Raw genomic sequence first — 10,877 nt, 5'->3', positions numbered from 1 at the left:
ACTGTCTCCGTGGTGCAGTTCGCTAGCGCGATCGGCTGTTAACCGAAAAGTTGGAGGTTCAAGCTCTCCCGGGAGTGGTGTGTTGCTTTTTTCTTTGCGGTATTAGCTTTGAAGATATGTTCTGATGGTGGTGAGAGTGGAGCAAGACTGTCTTCGTGGCGCAATTGGCTAGCGCGATCGGCTGTTATACGAAAGGTTGGAGGTTTGAGCCCACCCGGTGGTGGTGTGGCGCTTTTTTTCTCTTTGGGGTGATAGCTCTGAAGAAATGGTCTGACGGTGGTGAGAGTGGGGCACGACTGTCTCTGTGGCGCAATTGGCTAGCGCTATCGGCTGTTAACCGAAAGGTTGGAGGTTCGAGCCCACCCGGTGGTGGTGCGGCGCTTTTTTTTTCTTTGGTCTGATAGCTCTGAAGAAATATTCTGACGGTGGTGAGAGTGGAGCAGGACTGTCGCCGTGGCACAATTGGCTAGCGCGATCGGCTATTAACCGAAAAGTTGGAGGTTCCAGCCCTTCCGGGTGGGGTGTGATGCTTTTTTTCTTTGCGCTGATAGCTTTGAAGATATGTTCTGATGGTGGTGAGAGTGGAGCACGATTGTCTCCGTGGCGCAATTGGCTAGCGCGATCGGCTGTTAACCGAAAGGTTGGAGGTTCGAGCCCTCCCGAAAGTGGTGTGTTGCTTTTTTCTTTGCGCTGATAGCTTTGAAGATATGTTCTGATGGTGGTGAGAGTGGAGCACAACTGTCTCCATGGCGCAATCGGCTAGCGCGATCGGCTGTTAACCGAAAGGTTGGAGGTTCGAGCCCACCCGGTGGTGGTGCAGCGCTTTTTTTTCTTTGGGCTGATAGCTTTGAAGATATATTCTAATGGTGGTGAGAGTGGAGCAGGACTGTCTCCGTGGCGCAATTGGCTAGCGCGATCGGCTGTCAACCGAAAGGTTGGAGTTTCGAGCCCCCCCCGGTGGTGGTGCGGCGCTTTTTTTTCTTTGGGCTGATAGCTTAGTAGATATGTTCTGATGGTGGTGAGAGTAGATCAGGACTGCCTCCGTGGCGCAATTGACTAGCGCGATCGGCTGTTGACCGAAAGGTTGGAGTTTCGAGCCCTCCCGGGAGTGGTGTGTTGCTTTTTTCTTTGCGCTGATAGCTTTGAAGAAATGTTCTGATGGTGGTGAGAGTGGAGCACGACTTTCTCCGTGGCGCAGTTGGCTAGCACGATCGGCTGTTAACCGAAAGGTTGGAGGTTCAAGCCCACCCGGTGGTGGTGCGGCGCTTTTTTTTTCTTTGAGCTGATAGCTTTAAAGTTATGTTCTGATGGTGGTAACAGTGGAGCAGGACTGTCTCCGTGGCGCAATTGGCTAGCGGGATTGGCTGTTAACCGAAAGGTTGGAGGTTCTAGCCCGCCCGGTGGTGGTGCGGTGCTTTTTTTTCTTTGGACTGATAGCTTTGAAGATATGTTCTGATGATAAAGAGAGTGGAGCAAGACTGTCTCCGTGGCGCAATTGGCTAGCGCGATCGGCGGTTAACCGAACGGTCGGAGGTTCGAGCCCACCCGGTGGTGGTGCAACGCTTTTTTTTTGTTTGGGCTGATAGCTTTGAAGATATGTTCTGATGGTGGTGAGAGTGAAGCAGGACTGTCTCCGTGGCGTAATGGGCTAGCGCGATCGGCTGTTAACCGAAACATGGGAGTTTCGAGCCCTCCCGGGAGTGGTGTGTTGATTTTTTCTTTGCGCTGATAGCTTTGAAGATATGTTCTGACGGTGGTGAGAGTGGAGCAGGACTGTCTCCGTGGCGCAATTGGCTTGCGCGATTGGCTGTTAACCGAAAGGTTGGAGGTTGGAGCCCACCCGGTGGTGGTATGACGCTTTTTTTTCTTTGGGCTGATAGCTTTGACGATATGTTCTGATGGTGTTGAGAGTGAAGCAGGACTGTCTCCATGGCGCAGTTGGCTAGCGCGATCGGCTGTTAACCGAAAGGTTGGAGTTTCGAGCCCACCCGGCGGTGGTGCGGCGCTTTTTTTTCTTTGGGCTGATAGCTTTGAAGATATGTTCTGATGGTGGTGAGAGTGGAGCACGACTGTCTCCGTGGCGCAATTGGCTAGCGCGATCGGCTGTTAACCGAAAGGTTGGAGGTTCGAGCCCACCCGGTGGTGGTGCGGCGTTTTTTTTCTTTGTGCTGATAGCTTTGAAGATATGTTCTGATGGTGGTGAGAGTGGAGCAGGACTGTCTCCGTGGCGCAATTGGCTAGCGCGATTGGCTGTTAACCGAAAGGTTGGAGATTCGAGCCCACCAGGTGGTGGTGCGGTGGTTTTTTTTTCTGTGGGCTGATAGCTTTGAAGATATGTTCTGATGGTGGTGAGAGTGGAGCAGGACTGTCTCCGTGGCGCGATTGGCTAGCGCGATTGGCTGTTAACCGAAAGGTTGGAGGTTCGAGCCCACTCGGTGGTGGTGTGGTGGTTTTTTTTCTTTGGGGTGATAGCTTTGAAGATATGTTCTGATGGAGGTGAGAGTGGAGCAGGACAGTCTCCGTGGCGCAATTGGCTAGCGCGATCGGCTGTTAACCGAAAAGGCGGAGGTTCGAGCCCACCCAGTGGTGGTGCGGCGCTTTTTTTTCTTTGGGCTGATACCTTTGAAGATATGTTCTGATGGTGGTGAGAGTGGAGCAGGACTGTCTCTATGGCGAAAGTGGCTTGCGCGATCGGCTGTTAACCGAAAGGTTAGAGGTTCGAGCCCACCCGGTGGTGGTACGGCGCTTTTTTTTTTCTTTGCGCTGATAGCTTTAAAGATATGTTCTGATGGTGGTGAGAGTGGAGCACGATTGTCTCCGTGGCGCAATTGGCTAGCGCGATCTGCTGTTAACCGAAAGGTTGGAGGTTCGAGCCCACCCGGTGGTGGTGCGGCACTTTTTTTTCTTTGGGCTGATAGCTTTGAAGATATGTTCTAATTGTGGTGAGAGTGGAGCAGGACTGTCTCCGTGGCGCAATAGCCAGCGCGATCGGCTGTTAACCGAAAAGTTGGAGGTTCGAGCCCACCCGGTGGTGGTGCGGTGCTTTTTTTTCTTTGGGCTGATAGCTTTGATGATATGATCCGATGGTGGTGAGAGATGAGCAAGACTGTCTCCGTGGCGCAATGGGCTAGCGCGATCGTCTGTTGACCGAAAGGTTGGAGTTTCGAGCCCTCCCGGGAATGGTGTGTTGCTTTTTTCTTTGCGATGATAGCTTTGAAGATATGTTCTGATGGTGGTGAGAGCGGAGCAAGACTGTCTCCATGGCGCAATTGGCTAGCGCGATCGGCTGTTAACCGAAAAGTTGGAGGTTCGAGCCCACCCGGTGGTGGTGCGGTGCTTTTTTTTCTTTGGGCTGATAGCTTTGACGATATGATCTGATGGTGGTGAGAGATGAGCAAGACTGTCTCCGTGGCGCAATGGGCTAGCGCGATCGGCTGTTGACCGAAAGGTTGGAGATTCGAGCCCTCCCGGGAGTCGTGTGTTGCTTTTTTCTTCGGGCTGATAGCTTTGAAGATATGTTCTTATGGTGGTGAGAGTGGAGCAGGACTGTCTCCGTGGCGCAATTGGCTAGCGCGATCGGCTGTTAACCGAAAAGTTGGAGGTTCGAGCCTACCCGGTGGTTGTGCGGCGCTTTTTTTTCTGTGGGCTGATAGCTTTGAAGATATGTTCTGATGATGGTGAGAGTGGAGCAGGACTGTCTCCGTGGCGCAATTGGCTTGCGTGATCGGCTGTTAACCGGAAAGTTGGAGGTTCGAGCCCACCCGGTGGTGGTGCATCGCTTTTTTTTCTTTGGGCTGATAGCTTTGAAGATATGTTCTGATGGTGGTGAGAGTGGAGCAGGATTGTCTCCGTGGCGCAATGGCTAGCGCGATCGGCTGTTAACCAAAAGGTCGGAGGTTCGAGTGGTGCGGCGCTTTTTTTTCTTTGGGCTGATAGCTTTGAAGATATGTTCATATGGTGGTGAGAGTGGAGCAGGACTGTCTTCGTGGCGCAATTGGCTAGCGCGATCGGCTGTTAACCGAAAATTCGGAGGTTGGAGCCTACCCGGTGGTTGTGCGGCGCTTTTTTTCTGTGGGTTGATAGCTTTGAAGATATGTACTGATGGTGGTGAGAGTGGAGCAGGACTGTCTCCGTGGCGCAATTGGCTAGCGTGATCGGCTGTTAACCGAAAAGTTGTAGGTTCGAGCCCACCCGGTGGTGGTGCGGTGCTTTTTTTCTTTGGGCTGACAGCTTTGAAGATATCTTCTGATGGTGGTGAGAGTGGAGCAGGACTGTCTCCATTGCGCAATTGGCGAGCGCGATCGGTGTTAACCAAAAGGTCGGATGTTCGAGCCCACCCGGTGGTGGTATGGCGCTTTTTTTTCTTTGGGCTGATAGCTTTGAAGATATGTTCTGATGGTGGTGAGAGTGAAGGAGGACTGTCTCCGTGGCGCAATTTGCTAGCGCGATCGGCTGTTAACCGAAAGGTAGGAGTTTCGAGCCCACCCGGCGGTGGTGCGGCGCTTTTTTTTCTTTGGGCTGATAGCTTTGAAAATATGTGCTGATGGTGGTGAGAGTAGAGCAGGACTGTCTCCGTGGCGCAATTGGCTAGCGCGATCGGCTGTTAACCGAAAGGTTGGAGTTTCGATCCCTCCCGGGAGTGGTGTGTTGCTTTTTTCTTTGCCCTGATAGCTTTGAAGATATGTTCTGATGGTGGTGAGAGTGGAGCACGACTGTCTCCGTGGCGCAGTTGGCTAGCGCGATCGGCTGTTAACCGAAAGGTTGGAGGTTCGAGCCCACCCGGGGGTGGTGCGGCGCTTCTTTTCTTTGTGCTGATAGCTTTGAAGATATGTTCTGATGGTGGTGAGAGTGGAGCAGGACTGTCTCCATGGCGCAATTGGCTAGCGCGATTGGCTGTTAACCGAAAGGTTGGAGGTTCAAGCCCACCCGGTGGTGGTGCGGTGGTTTTTTTTCTTTGGGCTGATAGCTTTGAAGATATGTTCTGATGGTGATGAGAGTGAAGCAGGACTGTCTCCGTGGCGAAATTGGCTAGCGCGATCGGCTGTTAACCGAAAAGTCGGAGGTTCGAGTCCACCCAGTGGTGGTGCGGCGCTTTTTTGGGCTGATACCTTTGAAGATATGTTGTGATGGTGGTGAGAGTGGAGCAGGACTGTCTCCATGGCAAAATTGGCTTGCGCGATCGGCTGTTAACCGAAAGGTTGGAGGTTCGAGCCCACCCAGTGGTGGTGCGGCGCTTTTTTTTCTTTGTGCTGATAGCTTTGAAGATATGTTCTGATGGTGGTGAGAGTGGAGCACGATTGTCTCCGTGGCGCAATTGGCTAGCGCGATCTGCTGTTAACCGAAAGGTTGGAGGTTCCAGCCCACCCGGTGGTGGTGCGGCGCTTTTTTTTTCTTTGGGCTGATAGCTTTGAAGATATGTTCTATTTGTGGTGAGAGTGGAGCAGGACTGTCTCCGTGGCGCAATTGGCCAGCGCGATCGGCTGTTAACCGAAAAGTTGGAGGTTCGATCCCACCCGGTGGTGGTGCGGTGCTTTTTTTCTTTGGGCTGATAGCTTTGATGATATGATCTGATGGTGGTGAGAGATGAGCAAGACTGTCTCAGTGGCGCAATGGGCTAGCGCGATCAGCTGTTGACCAAAAGGTTGGAGTTTCGAGCCCTCCCGAGAGTGGTGTGTTGCTTTTTACTTTGCGATGATAGCTTTGAAGATATGTTATGATGGTGGTGAGAGTGGAGCAAGACTGTCTCCGTGGCGCAATGGGCTAGCGCGATCGGCTGTTAACCGAAAGGTTGGAGTTTTGAGCCCTCCCGGGAGTGGTGTGTTGCTTTTTTCTTTGCTGTAATAGCTTTGAAGATATGTTCTTATGGTGGTGAGAGTGGAGCAGGACTGTCTTCGTGGCGCAATTGGCTAGCGCGATCGGCTGTTAACCGAAAGGTTGGAGGTTCTAGCCCAACCGGTGGTGGTGCGGCGCTTTTTTTTCTTTGGGGTGATAGCTCTGAAGAAATGTTCTGACGGTGGTGAGAGTGGAGCACGACTGTCTCCGTGGGGCAATTGGCTAGCGCGATCGGCTGTTACCCGAAAGGTTGGAGTTTCGAGCCCACCCGGCGGTGGTGCGGCGCTTTTTTTTCTTTGGGGTGATAGCTCTGAAGAAATTGTCTGACGGTGGTGAGAGTGGAGCAGGACGGTCCCCGTGGCGCAATTGGCTAGCGCAATCGGCTGTTAACCGAAAAGTTGGAGGTTCGAGCCCACCCGGTGGTGGTGTGGCGCTTTTTTTTCTATGGGCTGATAGCTTTGAAGATATGTTCTGATGGTGGTGAGAGTGGAGCACGACTGTCATCGTGGGGCAATTGGCTAGCACGATCGGCTGTTAACCGAAAGGTTGGAGGTTCGAGCCCACCCGGTGGTGGTGCGGCGCTTTTTTTTTCTTTGGGGTGATAGCTCTGAAGAAATGGTCTGACGGTGGTGAGAGTGGAGCAGGACTTTCTCCGTGGCGCAATTGGCCAGCGCGATCGGCTGTTAACCGAAAAGTTGGAGGTTCGAGCCCTCCCGGGAGTGGTGTTTTGCTTTTTTCTTTGCGCTGATAGCTTTGAAGATATGTTCTGATGGTGGTGAGAGTGAAGCACGACTGTCTCCGTGGTGCAATTGGCTAGCGCGATCGGCTGTGTACCAAAAGGTTGGAGGTTCGAGACCACATGGTGGTGGGGCGGTGCTTTTTTTTCTTTGGGCTGATAGCTTTGAAGTTATGTTCTGATGGTGGTGAGAAGGGAGCAAGACTGTCTCCGTGGCGCAATGGGCTAGCGCGATCGGCTGTTGACCGAAAGGTTGGAGTTTCGAGCCCTCCCGGGAGTGGTGTGTTGCTTTTTTCTTTGCGCTGATAGCTTTGAAGATATGTTCTGATGGTGGTGAGAGTGGAGCAAGACTGTTTTCGTGGCGCAATGGGCTAGCGCGATCGGCTGTTAACCGTAAGGTTGGAGGTTCGAGCCCACCCGGTGGTGGTGCAGCGCTTTTTTTTTCTTTGGGCTGATAGCTCTGAAGAAATGTTCTGACGGTGGTGAGAGTGGAGCAGGACTGTCTCCGTGGCGCAATTGGCTAGCGCGATCGGCTGTTAACCACAAGGTCGGAGGTTCGAGCCCACCCAATGGTGGTGTGGCGCTTTTTTTTCTTCGGGCTGATAGCTTTGATGATATGTTTTTATGGTAGTGAGAGGGGAGCAGGTCTGTCTCCGTGGCGCAATTGGCTAGCGCTATCGGCTGTTAACCGAAAAGTTGGAGGTTCGAGCCTACCCGGTGGTTGTGCGGCGCTTTTTTTTCTGTGGGCTGATAGCTTTGAAGATATGTTCTGATGGTGGTGAGAGTGGAGCAGGACTATCTCCGTGGTGCAATTGGCTAGCTTGATCGGCTGTTAACCGGAAAGTCTGAGCTTCGAGCCCACCCGGTGGTGGTGCGGCGCTTTTTTTTTCTTTGGGCTGATAGCTTTGAAAATATGTTCTGATGGTGGTGAGAGTGGAGCAGGACTGTCTCCGTGGCGCAATTGGCTAGCGCGATCGGCTGTTAACCAAAAGATTGGAGGTTCGAGCCCACCCAGTGGTGGTGCGGCGATTTTTTTTCTTTGGGCTGATAGCTTTGAAGATATGTTGTTATGGTGGTGAGAGTGGAGCAGGACTGTCTCCGTGGTGCAATTGGCTATCGCGATCGGCTGTTAACCGAAAAGTCGGAGGTTCGAGCCTACCCGGTGGTTGTGTGGCGCTTTTTTTTCTGTGGGCTGATAGCTTTGAAGATATGTTCTGATGGTGGTGAGAGTGGAGCAGGACTGTCTCCGTGGCGCAATTGGCTCGCGTGATCGGCTGTTAACCGAAAAGTTGGAGGTTCGAGCCCACCCGGTGGTGGTGCGGTGCTTTTTTTTCTTTGGGCTGATAGCTTTGAAGATATGTTCTGATGGTGGTGAGAGTGGAGCAGGACTGTCTCCATGGCGCAATTGGCTAGCGCGATCGGCTGTTAACCAAAAGGTCGGAGGTTCGAGCCCACCCTGTGGTGGTATGGCGCTTTTTTTTCTTTGGGCTGATAGCTTTGAAGATATGTTCTGATGGTGGTGAGAGTGGAGCAGGACTGTCTCCATGCCAAAATTGGCTAGCGCGATCGGCTGTTAACCGAAACGTTGGAGGTTCGAGCCCACCCAGTGGTGGTGCGGCGCTTTTTTTTCTTTGCGCTGATAGCTTTGAAGATATGTTCTGATGGTTGTGAGAGTGGAGCACGATTTTCTCCGTGGCGCAATTGGCTAGCGCGATCTGCTGTTAACCGAAAGGTTGGAGTTTCCAGCCCACCCGGTGGTGGTGTCGGTGCTTTTTTTTTCTTTGGGCTGATAGCTTTGAAGATATGTTCTAATTGTGGTGAGAGTGGAGCAGGACTGTCTCCGTGGCGCAATTGGCCAGCGCGATCGGCTTTTAACCGAAAAGTTGGAGGTTCGAGCCCACCCGGTGGGGGTGTGGTGCTTTTTTTTCTTTGGGCTGATAGCTTTGATGATATGATCTGATGGTGGTGAGAGATGAGCAAGACTGTCTCCGTGGCGCAATGGGCTAGCGCGATCGGCTGTTGACCGAAAGGTTGGAGTTTCGAGCCCTCCCGAGAGTGGTGTGTTGCTTTTTTCTTTGCGATGATAGCTTTGAAGATATGTTCTGATGGTGGTGAGAGCGGAGCAAGACTGTCTCCATGGCCCAATTGGCTAGCGCGATCGGCTGTTAACCGAAAAGTTGAAGGTTCGAGCCCACCCGGTGGTGGTGCGGTGCTTTTTTTTCTTTGGGCTGATAGCTTTGATGATATGATCTGATGGTGGTGAGAGATGAGCAAGACTGTCTCCGTGGCGCAATTGGCCAGCGCGATCGGCTGTTAACCGAAAAGTTGGAGGTTCGATCCCACCCGGTGGTGGTGCGGTGCTTTTTTTTCTTTGGGCTGATAGCTCTGAAGAAATGTTCTGACGGTGGTGAGAGTGGAGCAGGACTGTCTCCGTGGCGCAATTGGCTAGCGCGATCGGCTGTTAACCAAAAGGTCGGAGGTTCGAGCCCACCCAGTGGTGGTGTGGCGCTTTTTTTTCGGGCTGATAGCTTTGATCATATGTTCTTATGGTGGTCAGAGTGGAGCAGGTCTGTCTCCGTGGCGCAATTGGCTAGCGCGATCGGCTGTTAACCGAAAAGTTGGAGGTTCGAGCCTACCCGGTGGTTGTGCGGCGCTTTTTTTTCTGTGGGCTGATAGCTTTGAAGATATGTTCTGATGGTGGTGAGAGTGGAGCAGGACTGTCTCCGTGGCGCAATTGGCTAGCTTGATCGGCTTTTAACCGGAAAGTTGGAGGTTCGAGCCCACCCGGTGGTGGTGCGGCGCTTTTTTTTCTTTGGGCTGATAGCTTTGAAAATATGTTCTGATGGTGGTGAGAGTGGAGCAGGACTGTCTCCGTGGCGCAATTGGCTAGCGCGATCGGCTGTTAACCAAAAGGTCGGAGGTTCGAGCCCACCCAGTGGTGGTGCGGCGCTTTTTTTTCTTTGGGCTGATAGCTTTGAAGATATGTTCTTATGGTGGTGAGAGTGGAGGAGGACTGTCTCTGTGGCGCAATTGGCTTGCGCGATCGGCTGTTAACCGAAAAGTCGGAGGTTCGAGCCTACCCGGTGGTTGTGCGGCGCTTTTTTTTCTGTGGGCTGATAGCTTTGAAGATATTGTCACGGGCTAAGTAGATGCCTGAGGATGACGACGACGAAGTGCTGAACGGGAACGTGCTCGGACTGCAGCAGCGTCGTACGCATTAGCTCGCCAGTATATTCGCCAGTACACATTTGTTCATCAGTGTATACTTTATTCCCCGTAACATCATTGGTGGAAGGTGCGGGGTACCACTCGCTATACAGCCCAACGAGCTGGATCTTCGCAGCGGACGGCGCATTGCAGCTACCACGATGACTGACCAGGCTACTCAATGTCAACAAGATCCGTCAGCCCCGCAGCCGATCGTTGTGGTGCAACCTCGTGACCCAGGTCCATTCAACGGCACAAGTGGCATAGACGTCGATGACTGGCTTGTTCAATATGAGCGCGTCAGCAGCAGCAACCATTGGGGTCCAACGCTTATGCTGGCGAACATCATCTTCTACTTGCATGGCACGGCAAAACTCTGGTTCGAGACACATCAAGAAGAGTTGACTAGCTGGGACATCTGTAAGCAGAAATTGCGCTATCTATTTGGGAAACCCATCGGACGTCAAGTGGCCGCAAAGAAAGAGCTTGCGACTCGTGCCCAGACATCCACGGAGCCGTACATCGCGTACATCCAGGACGTGTTGGCTTTGTGCCGCAAGGTCGACAAGGACATGCTCGACGAGGACAAAGTCGGACACATCCTGAAAGGAATTGCGGATGACGCCTTCAATTTTCTCCTGTGCAAGGACTGCTCGACGGTGGAGTCGGTCATCGAAGCATGTCGTCGCTTCGAACAGGCAAAAAGTAGGCGCATAGTTCACCGATTTGACCGCCTTCCCAACACGGCGGCTACGTCCTCTTGCGAAGATTTGCCCACACTACACCAACCACCAGCGCCAGAAAACGTCACCAGAATAGTCCGTCGGGAACTCGAGGCCATGGCTCCCGCTATGTCTAGCGTCAGCGCGCCAGGACACAACCTCGGTGCTGTTTCAATGATACAGGCCGTGGTTCGCCAAGAGATCGCGAATATGGGCATTTCGCCACCTCATCAAAATGCCTCTGCTACTTCCAGCTAGGCTCCAGTCGTTGCGGCTGCCACTCCGAACCGCACGTTCGCGCCACGACGAAACCCAGCTGAATGGCGCACTCATGATGATCGGCCCATATGTTTTACGTGCCATCGGTAGGACACATCGCT

Source organism: Rhipicephalus microplus, unplaced genomic scaffold (assembly GCF_043290135.1).
Source record: "Rhipicephalus microplus isolate Deutch F79 unplaced genomic scaffold, USDA_Rmic scaffold_127, whole genome shotgun sequence".
Lineage (NCBI taxonomy): Eukaryota > Metazoa > Arthropoda > Arachnida > Ixodida > Ixodidae > Rhipicephalus > Rhipicephalus microplus.
This window is presented reverse-complemented; position numbering follows the sequence as displayed.